Source organism: Salarias fasciatus, chromosome 3 (assembly GCF_902148845.1).
Source record: "Salarias fasciatus chromosome 3, fSalaFa1.1, whole genome shotgun sequence".
In the NCBI taxonomy this organism is placed as follows: domain Eukaryota; kingdom Metazoa; phylum Chordata; class Actinopteri; order Blenniiformes; family Blenniidae; genus Salarias; species Salarias fasciatus.
In genome coordinates, this window is record NC_043747.1 from 16,862,380 (window position 1) to 16,873,224 (window position 10,845).

The following is a 10,845-nucleotide window of genomic DNA, read 5'->3' on the forward strand; positions in this document are numbered from 1 at the left end:
GATGGACAAACAAAATAACTAGTCCATTAAAAAAAAGAATGACAGCTGCCCTCCATTTTTGTTTAATGAAGGTTATCCATTTTGTTTGTTCTGCATTGTAAATATCTCAGAAGCAGAGCCAGTTTTAAATCACCTCCAGCCAGAACATTCACACAAACAGGTGTTTTTTTTTTTTTTTCTTTTTGCAGTTGATCTGCCTCAGTTGCTTCTGAAATGTCGGAGGGAAAAATCTCACAAATAGAGGACTGGTTGTCCCTGACAGCCACGCAAACAGAAAGACATATATCTAAATGTTGTGATTAAACCCAACAGATCAGTCCGAGAAAACTCGACATGACGACAGCGTTCAGTAAAGAACTCCATGCATAAACAAGCATCCACTGCTTTCCGGGCGCGGATGCTTTGTGATTTATGTGTTGGATGTATGATCTGATAGAAGGACGACTTTCCTGGTTGAACTGATGACCGTTTCTAGACGCTTGATAAGGAGGATCAGATGGTCCAGAGTGTCTGCACCAGTCTGTTGGCAGAGTCCAGCTGGGACAGCATCGTAGAGCTGGACCCGCCGCCCAGCTTCCATGGCTTCATGACCTCTTCTGAACAGTCTCTGCAGACTCTGGTTCGCTGGAGAACGTTACTCCACCAGGGCAGTGTGTCTTCTACGTGGTGGGGTTTTTTTTTGTCTACTGAAAAATTCTTCCTCCTCAGAATAATGAAAATGAAACATGCTGCTGTTGTTCTGGATTCGATCTGACAGAGATCAGGGTCGCCTTGTCTTTATTCCCTTTAAAATATATTAAAGACGTGACGCTTTTCTTTAGCAGTGTTCTGTTTTGTCAAATAATCCTCTGATTATCAAATTAGTCCTTATGAAAACCTGCCGTTGTGACAGCAGATGAGATCTTTGTACCTTATTAGCATCAATCCTGAAAGATGCCTCACATTGTTGACATCTTCAACATGTGTCTCTTTTCAGTGAACAGAAAATACACAAAAAAAATGAGATTCATCTCTTTGTAACCAAAGATGATATGACGATAGGCTTCTGGGAAATACTCAACCTGCTTTATTGTGCCTAAAATAATCTCCTTTCCACAACCAGAAGAACAAATATAGCTGAAATTAATGAAGTAATGTCTGCTGCTTAGAAAAGCAATGTACCTCAATAACAACTGGGCACATGAATAGAAGACGTGAATATGCGTTTGTGACATATATTTAAGATGTTGGCTGACACCATTTAGTTAAAATACATGATTAATGGTCCTTTGGAAAACAGAAAAATGGAATTAATTTCCAAATCGGCCTTTAAAAACGGACATGTAAGAGCAAAGATGCTTGTCAGGCTACCCTTGTTAAATGATTCTGAAGGTCTGTTGTGTCTCCGTCTGATTGAATAATCATTGCACTTGATACATTTCATTAGTGGAACATCCATGTGGCGGAAGTCATCTCGCCCTGCAGGTCTAATGGCAGAAAGAGTCTCTGATCTTGCTCTGGCGGCTTCAGTCCACTTGTTTCCTGAAGTTTTTCCCCCTCATTATTTCTTTGATCCGGCACCTTTTACACTTCTTTTACTCTCGGTTCTCTTAATAATCCATATAATGGCAGTCCTCCGTCTCCTCTCCTGCCCTCCTTCACCCTGGAATCCCCTCGCTCGGCCTCCTCCTCTCTGTTTTCTTCCCTCCAGATGATGGCAGAGCAGCTGTAATGAGCTCCAGAAGATGCTGATGGTGCGTTCTGGGCGTCTCTTCCTCGTTCAAGGTGTTGAGCGTCGGCTGTATCCATTTCATCCCCGTTGCAGTCAGTGTGGAAGGTTTGAATTTTATCCGGAGTCATCCATCCTCGCTTTCTTCCTCTGATCTTCGCTCTGTGGCCTGCTGGAGGAGGAGTGGTTCAACATCAGCCCTTCTTTTGAAGGTCATTACAACATGAATTCACTTTTTGTCAATCAAAGAGCTTCCAGAGAGTCACCCTGACATGGCAGGAAGAAGAAGAAGAAAAAAAAACCTATCTCATCTTCCCAGGACACTGCGAGTGTGTGTCAGGTCACATGTTTCGTTCCACACCAAATAAAACGCACAACCGAAAACCAAACCCCGGGATGTTGTGAGGATTGTTAAGTGTCGGCGTCTGTGCCGAGAATGATTGATTGGATCCGATGTGCGGCTCGTCTTGACCGCGATCTGCCGCAAATTACAAAGACGGAACAATCTGCAATTAAAATACTCTACCCCGTCAAGGCGAGTGCCGTTAAGGTTAATAAATAATGACAACCTCGCTAATTTGGTTTATTATGCTAACAGCGTAGTGATCTGTGGTGTCGTTAAAGAAACGCATTTCCATCAATCAGCAGTCAGAAGCAATAAAAAACAGGCGACTTGATTGTCTCAGTGCATTTATTAACACGTTTCTCCTGCATCGTTTGTGTGTTATGTATGTTCTCTCATTGTCTGCTTAGGTCTGTGTCTCCGTCTCCTTCTAGTCTGTACCTGGATGAGGATGAAGATGAGGATGAGGAAATGACCTGGGATGAACCGAAGGACCTCACTGCTGGTATTAACTATGGAGGACATTCCACAGACGCCTGCTGACAACATGCATAAACAACTATTTCTGTGACGGCGCCATAAACCATGCCACACACACACTCATATTTCTGTCACATTTTATTTTACTAATGCTCAGTTGTTTTCTCAAATCCCTTCAGAAGATGGATTTTTGTTTTATGAACAAAGAAGACACACCCTGACTTCTAAATGTCTAGTTTGTCTTGACATTCACACACTTCCAAGGGGATTTATTTATTTATTTTTCTCCCCTCTTGTACAAGCAACCTGTGGCCTCCTGATCCTGCTTTCTTGTGGCAGTGTGTTAGCACCACCAAGAGGACGAAACTATTACTGCAACTTAAAACACTGCTGAGAAAACTGTCAGGTGTCCATTTGATTCTGATGATCTCTACAGGAAATCCGGGTCGTGGTGGGTCACTGCATCGGCAGGGAATAAAATGCCGGAACAATTACTTTAACGCCGTGCGCTCATAAACCTGGCGGCTGTGTAAACGGTCTGCTGCTGGCAGAGAAACAGCTGAACCCCTGATGTACTTGTTAAGCATCTTAATCTTGATTGTCCATCCTTTCTTTTTTTCTTTTTTGTTTTAATGCAGGAGAAAACCAGAGAACGCTGAAGGCATCGTAAAAATGTCTTTACATTGAGAGTGTGGTCGTTTTCTTTAGTAATTGTGTGGTTTTCTACAAGGATGTTTGTACATTCAGGCTGTCATCTCTTCTGATTTCTCCTCAAACTAATAGTTTCCCAGTGTGTCTTTGAGGTTTGTGTTTGAGAGCCGATCAGTGAACTTTATTGAAGTTATTCTTCAGTCGATAATGTGACCTCGTGACCTTTTGCTTTCTGGAGTACGGCTGGCAGATCAGCTGTTACGCTGCATTTCATGCTCTTCTGTAGGTGTTGGAAAAGATCCCAGCAGGACGACCCTTCACCTCCTCACGTGGCTTTTCTGCAAGAGATCCAAGGATTCAGGTCTCTGCTGAGCGCCGTCCTGTACGACCTCCCTGTGCTTCCTTAGGTTTGTTTGTCCAAATCTCAAAATCTCACCCAGATGATGAAGAAAAGAAGATAAAAAACAAGAAAGCTACTGCAGTAATCTTTGTTTATTTTATGTTAGAAGTATAACAGCCTGAATTCAGGCCTCGGTCCGGGGTGCAACCAGACTTCAACCAGCAGCTCCTCCTCGACGCTGAGACGAAGAACGCAGGATGGACAGAGTTAAGGTTAAAGAGAAATGATTTGAAGATTAGAAATAAGTTTAGATTAAATCTCTCCTGGTGCGTTTAAAGTCCGTTCCACTTCCCCAGTATCTTCACACACACACACACACTCAGAGCAAGCACAGCTCTCCACACAATCTTAAGCACACATTCGACACAGGTTCTACTGAGAAAAGTCAAAATATGTACATATTTTTCCTGCCTGCCTGACCGCGTTCATTTGCATTGATTGAACGTCTTCACCTCCTAACTTCATGAATAGATGCACGTTACGATGGCGCCGGCGCGATGAACTCACAGTGTGAGGATTGAGACTCCCTGAGAGAATACACACCGCTGTCCTCTCGTCCGACTTCATGGAGCTGGCACAGATGATGAGGAAGCGCTGCTCAGATCAATAATATTGAGACAGCTGTTCAATGGAGAATGTAGCGGATATGAATAATACAGAACGGGGCGGCGCTGAGTCAGGATTAAAATGATGAAAGAATGCTTTGAAGGAGATAAAGTGAGCAGGATCCAAGGTAAGCAGGGAAACTGAATTGGTTTGAATAATCGAGGACTGACCGTGCGTTTCTGTCCGAGGGTCACAGGTCATGTTTCACTTCTTTTCTCACACACAACTGCTTCTTCCAGTGAGAACAGATATTCTTTCCTCCGCTGCGTTGTGTGGTTTACTCGGATTCGGCATTAAAAAGTTATTTTCTCTCCACGAGTCAGTAAAAACAATGACTTTCCTGTCTCTGCACTCGCTCATTGTTGTGTTATTGAAGGTGTATTTCTTCATTAATGTGGTGGACTACACACACACACACACACACACACACACACACACACACACACACACACACACACACACACACACACACACACTGCATTCCAGTTGTGACTCGTTCCAAATGCTCAATTCTGGCTGTATTATAAGTAGGCCTCTCTGTTCAGTGGAAGGAGAACACAGGGTGCTGTCAGCAGGGTCAAGGGGCTTCAAGTGCGCACACACACACACACACACACACACACACGAGCAGGGGCTGTGCGGGGCTGTCCATGTTTTTATTTGTCTGACTCTGTAGGCCGTGCATGAAGGGAGTGTGTGCAGTGTGTGTGTGTGTGTGTGTTTGTCCACATGCATTATTTGTGAGTGTGTGTCCGTCAGGTGCAGCGTACCTCGGCCTCTCGGAGGGCGAACAAAGCCGCTGTGTGTGGACTAATCGTAGAGTAATAAGCAGAGTAAACCCTCCAAGGCCTGCTCCACTTTCCTAAAAAGACCCTGCGCTTATTGTGCTCCAGCCAGCGGCTTATTGCTGCTCTGTGTGTGTGTGTGTGTGTGTGTGTGTGTGTGTGTGTGTGTGTGTGTGTGTGTGTGTGTGTGTGTGTGTGTGTGTGTGTGTGTGTGTGTGTGTGTGTGTGTGTGTGTATATCTATTTCCTTTTATAGGAATATTGAATGACTATTAAAGCCGCTACCTCGAGCTGACTGTCTCTATTCATCTCTCCTTTTCTCTTTTCTTCTAATGTTCATCCATCTCTTCATCTTTTAAGCTTTTCCACCTTCTTTTTTTGTGTGTGTATCTATAGTTTCTCCTCCACTTTATCTCTGTTCCTTCACATTGCGTTCAATAGCTCTAATCGTACCTGCTTTCTTTTTTTTTCTGCCTTCATGTTGCATCTGGTCCGGGCAGCAACAACAGCCCCTCACAGACTCCCTGTCCTGCTTATTCATCCCTCCATCCCTTCATCCCTCTCCCTCTCTCTTTCTCGCCCGCCCCTCCTTGGCATGGCAGCCCTGTCATTACTTCTGAGCTCACAGACTCATGGCTTTAATTTTGGCCTGCCTGCCGTCTCCTCCGTCTGCAGCCATCCTGCATCTGGTTTCTGCACATGGCCCGGCCTCTGTGCGTTTCCTCGGATTGCGGACAAGTTATTAGTTCAATAAAGCTAAATAAATAAGTGATTTATGGCAGTTATTAGCGTGTGTGTTTGTGCTGAGGTCTCTGTGTGTGATCAGGAAGTGTTATTTCTCATAAAGGTGTCATATTTGCATCTCAGAGTTCTCTCGCTTTTTTTTCTTCCTTGTGGGAAACTTTGACATTTTACACTTTCAAATGCAAGAAATGGTTCGAACTACCGAAGTCATCCACCACACTGCTGCCTGCTGCAGTGGGTTTTCCACTGATCTCACTCCTCCTCCTCCTCCTCCTTCTCCTCCTCTCTCTCCTCTTCCTCCCCCGGTGCAGCTGGGTTCACATCTCCGGGTGACGTTACGATTAAAGCTACTACGGCAAATCAGCGCTTTAGGCGTCCAGATGTATTCCTCCACTTGGCAGGTGGGGATCCAGACTGACTCTGGACGTCGCCAGCCTTCACACCTCACTCGTGAATTTTCTCACATCATTCCTGCGTCCAGCCTCACTTGCCGATCGGTCTGCAGGCCGTCGGCGCCCGGTGGAACTGCACCGGGCCGAACTTGATCCATTGCAATGCGGCTGCCAACAGCTGGAAGCATGAAATGACTGTAGATGTGCCATGTCTGTCTCTCTCCCTCTCCATTGGTCCACTAGGAATACCCCTCGCTGAAGCCTCTGGCAGCGCCGACCGGGGATCGGTGCCAGCGGGTCGATCGGTTCGCACACTGGACCCCTTTCTGGTTGTCCGCCTTCACCTCACCCCGATGGCTTCCTCGCCGCTGTGCTGCAGTCGTCTGCCCAGCAACAGGTGTGTATCTGACCGTGGGAGTAAAGCCACACACACCCAGCAAGAACATGCAAACTCAAACTGGTCAATGGCAGAGACAAGTCCACGAGAATCGAGGAGAGTCTCACGTGGCCATATGAGCACAGCTGCTGCTATTCGACACATTTAAGTGGGAATATTTAGTTCATGCTAAAGCGAAAGAAGCATGTTAGCAGCCTCCTTCACCCCCCAGTGAGTCCTCAAACACACTCTTTTATTTCCATAAACTAGCCGTCAGACCAGCTATTTTTCAGAGCTGTGAGCTTTCAGCTGTCACTGCAGCTTTCCGTCACGTTTTTCATCCCCACTCAAACATTAACGCTGCTCTTTTTTTATTCCTGAAAAAAGCAGAATCATTCAAAGCGCACCAATTTACCAGTGTGTGCTTCCGTCCCCCACAGCCTCTCTTTTTTTTTTGTACAGCGCTCTTTAAATATTTTTAGTTTTCTGTCACTGCGGTTTTTTTTAATCTACACTGTTTTCAGTGTGTCTACATTTTGTCTCAGTCCTACTTTACCGGGAAACCAATGCACACTCTTATCATTTCCTGTTTTTTTTTCTTCTGCTGCTTCCGTCTTTTTTCATGAGTCACCTTTTCTCTCTTTCTCCCCCTCGATCTTTATCACTTGTCTCTCACTCGCCTCTTCGCTCCTGTATCTTTCTCCCTGTTTTGCATCCTCTCTCCTTCAGGCCCTGCTGGCCAGCTGCTTCCCTTCTTTCTGTTTTCCTCCGTTCTGTTCTCCCTCATTCAGCTTCCTCTCTCTCGTCTCCCTTTTTTTGGCGGTTCTCTCTCCTGCATTACCTAATTGGCATAGCTGTTTGTCATCACCGTCGTTTCTTTTTTTTTTTAAAGTATATTCAAAAAGTCACCTTTAAAGCGTTTCTAGCTCCACTGTGTTTGTCTGCTCACTGGCTTCGTCCTCCAGGATGGAGTGTCTGGAGGGGGGGTTCTTCTTCCTGGAAGGGGGGGTGAGAGCTCCTGCTTGTGGAACCTGAGGCCGTGCAGATGTTCTGTCTCATTCCCGCCATCCACGACTAATCCGTGGAAAAAAAAAAAAAACGTCCAAGAATGAGTTGTTTGGGACTGGTTGAGAAGGGAATTCCTTCATGACTCCAAATTCTTTCCATCTTTATCTCAGTTTTTTACATTAGTGTTATCCCGCTATCCTGCTGCTACTACTTCCTGGGCGGCGCCGCTGTGAACCATCAGGAGACGTAGGTCTCGATGCCGCTGCTTAATTCAAAAGGAGTCCTTGACTCTCTGACACACTTCTGCTCGTTCACTTTGCCGTCTTTCCTTTGTTTGCCTCGTTTCTCGGCCCTTGGATGACCGATGAAGTGCTTCTCTCCACAGACCTGCATCAGTCTTTCCACGCTGACCCTCTTTTTTTTTTTTTAACTCCACTCAGAAATGGGCGGTGGCACAGAACATCTGCACACACACACATACAAAACACTCCCCATCATTCAGATTTTATGTTTTCACTGGAAGCCTCTTTTGTAATTTCATTTTCAGCATCTAAAATCATCCAGAATCAGTCAGTCTCTTCCACACAGTCATATATTTTATGTAAACATAACAGATTAGGCTAATGACTTGGAAGAAGTAATTCTCAGATCTGGAAAATATGAACATAAGTCTGTGTATTTATTGTTTCACAAAGCTAAAACCATTCACCAAAGTGCTGTACAATTACTGGAACAGATTCAAAGGCTTCAGTTGAATAAAGTAAAGAATATAACACAGAGAAATGCAACAAAGAGCTGAAGTGACTCTTGTAGAGAGATAAAGCCCAGAGATTACAATGCTTCTTCAGATGATCAGTATGAGGAAGGAGGATACGGGAGGCAGATAATCCACTGTCCAAATCATAACAGGAAATGCTAAAACAAAAACAAACCAAAAAAAAAAAAAATCCCAGGCAAGGTTTAGTGGCTCATACCAGAAGATTGATTACTTCAGTGTTCAAGCATGAACTTTGCAGTCAAACTGAAGAGATTCCAGGACAAAGATGATCAGTGTAATCTCAGGATAAATCTGGAAACCAGAGGAGGCGGCGGCCATGACAGCACCGCTCCCACAGCTCCATCTTTAGTGTTATTGAATTAGGGACGTCTGTTTGATAACAGTATAAAAGATATGAGCATGATCAATTTCACAGGAGATTGAATTTAGTTTTTTTATGTCTTTTGAGTCGACACATGCAGCTTAGTTTTATCTCGAGTGGACCAAACTGGTAAACAGATCCATGATAACCTATAAATTTAAATTCCAAGGTTTTTCGTTGTCTCGGCATCAAATGAATGAAGCGGCTTGCTCTCATGGAGTCTCAGTGCTGTGGTGCGTCCGCGACTCCTAAACTGTGTTGAAAACCAATGGAAAAAGTTGCATTTGAAATTTAGGTCATGTTCTTTCTCCTCGGTTCAGTCGGTTCAGCAGCTTCACATTCAAACGGCGCGGTTCATCAAGGTGAGGAGGAGGAGGAGGAGGATATTTTGATGCTAATATGCATTTCTCCCCCCCGGCTCAGCGGGAGGACGGAGGGAGGCAGTGACTGAAGGAGAAATGAACCCATTCAAACAAATGAATTCTAATGAAGCCGCACAGACAAGACGTTTAGAGTCGAGAGAGAGAGAGAGAGAGAGAGAGAGAGAGGGAGAGGGAGAGAGAGAGAAGGGCCGGACTTCCCCACTGGAAAGGACCTCCTGAAAGGGAGGGAGAGAAAAAACAAGAGAGGGACCCTGGAGAAAGTGAGCTGGGAGGAAGAATGATCCAGTAATGAGAGTGGGGGAGCCGGAGAGGAGGGGGCCAAGTTCAAGGTTGTACTCAGACTTAAGGATTGTCGCCCTGAAAGACCAAACACAGACTTCCTCGGGGTTTAAGAGCCTCTTTATCAGACCCAGGTCTCTGTGTGAGTGAGTGAGTGAGTGTGTGAGTGTGTGAGTGTGTGTGTGTGTGTGTGTGTGTGTGGACACTGGTGGCCTCTGGTTGGGTGGGAAATGGATGTTGTTGAATTCAAATTCAAATTGGTTTATTCTCTGGCCCGGTTGAAACAAATATCAGAGTTGGGAGGGGGTTCGTATGGACACAAGCTTAAGATGTGAAAGAGTTTCCAGGGTTTATGTCAGGCGGGACGAGACCACCTCCCTGTCCCGAATCCGGGGCAGGTTTGGTAGAAGTTTGAGAGAAATCTGAAGTTTATCTGAAGTGTGGCCACCTGACAAGACCTTCGTGATCCCTCAAGGACAGGAACCCCCTCCAGCCGGGGGGGTTCTGAACCCGGGGTCCACTCCACAGTAGTTAATACTGGAATTTGGGCAAGTTACAGTGTGTTTGCCTGCGACTATGGAGGCGGGGCAGTTAATGTCCAAGACTCCTCCACTGAAAATAAACCTGCATAAGGGAAGAGAGAGAAGGAGAGAGAGAATGGGAGAGGAGGGAGGGAGGGAGGGAGGGAGGAGGAAGGGAAAGAGCCTTTCAGCGGGGACAGAAGGGAAAGAGTCTCCGTTTCAATGGAATAAAAACTGCGCAATTTCTCCCCAGGACTGCCTGCTCGGATCGCGGTGGACCTGCTTCCTCTCCGCCAAATGAGTATCACTTGTTCTTTTTTTTTTTTTTTTCATTTCTCCGGATGATTCAGGGAAACCGTGCCTGATGCAGCCCCCGCTGTCTTGGACGCTCCAACAGCATTGTATTGGTTTTTTTTTTATTATTATTAGTATAAATTTCCAACCAGATGCTCCACAGAAGAGGAAAAGAGCTGTGCAATGACTGAGGAGAGGCGATGTGACTGTGCACAGAGATGCAACATCAGTGATGAGTCTATCCGTCATGCCTTGCCCATGGGCGAACGCATCCACATTTTTTTTTTTTTTTTTTGCCCCCCTCCTGCGTGATGTGTCGCGTGCTACCGACGTTTGCAGCTAAAATTGCGTTATGGATTTTGAATGGGGGGGTGCTTCATGTCTTTTTTTGGGGGGTGGAGGAGAGAGAGAGAGAGAGAGAGAGAGAGGGAGCCTATATGGGGCTGCGTCATCCGTGTCTGGGAACGGAGATGGGGTTGCTTTGCAGATTTTCCACTCAGTCAGCGAGCGCGGCGCCTCCCCGCAACATTTTTTTGGATCCCTCCAGGAAAAAAAAAAAAAAAAAAGAAAAGGTGAGCAGCATTTACGCAGGAGTGAGACTCACTCCTCCTCGATCAGTGTCGGACGCGCCGCCGTGATGCGAGGCTGGCTGCGCGTGCAGCCCCGCGTTACCTAACTGTGGCAGGGACTCCATTGAAAACAACCTCAACAACTGTATCCTCTTCCTGGAGTCATTC

At 45.7% G+C, this 10,845-nt stretch overlaps 1 long non-coding RNA gene across 1 annotated transcript; it reads right to left on the bottom strand.

Moving 5' to 3' along the window:
• Positions 1 to 7,144: 7,144 nt before the first annotated feature.
• LOC115385931 (uncharacterized) lies at positions 7,145 to 10,197 on the bottom strand. The gene is made up of 3 exons (XR_003931214.1): positions 10,123 to 10,197; positions 7,417 to 7,425; positions 7,145 to 7,155 (listed from the first exon to the last, which is right to left on the bottom strand). It is a non-coding gene; the product is annotated as an uncharacterized LOC115385931 (long non-coding RNA).
• Between the last annotated feature and the right edge of the window lie 648 nt (positions 10,198 to 10,845).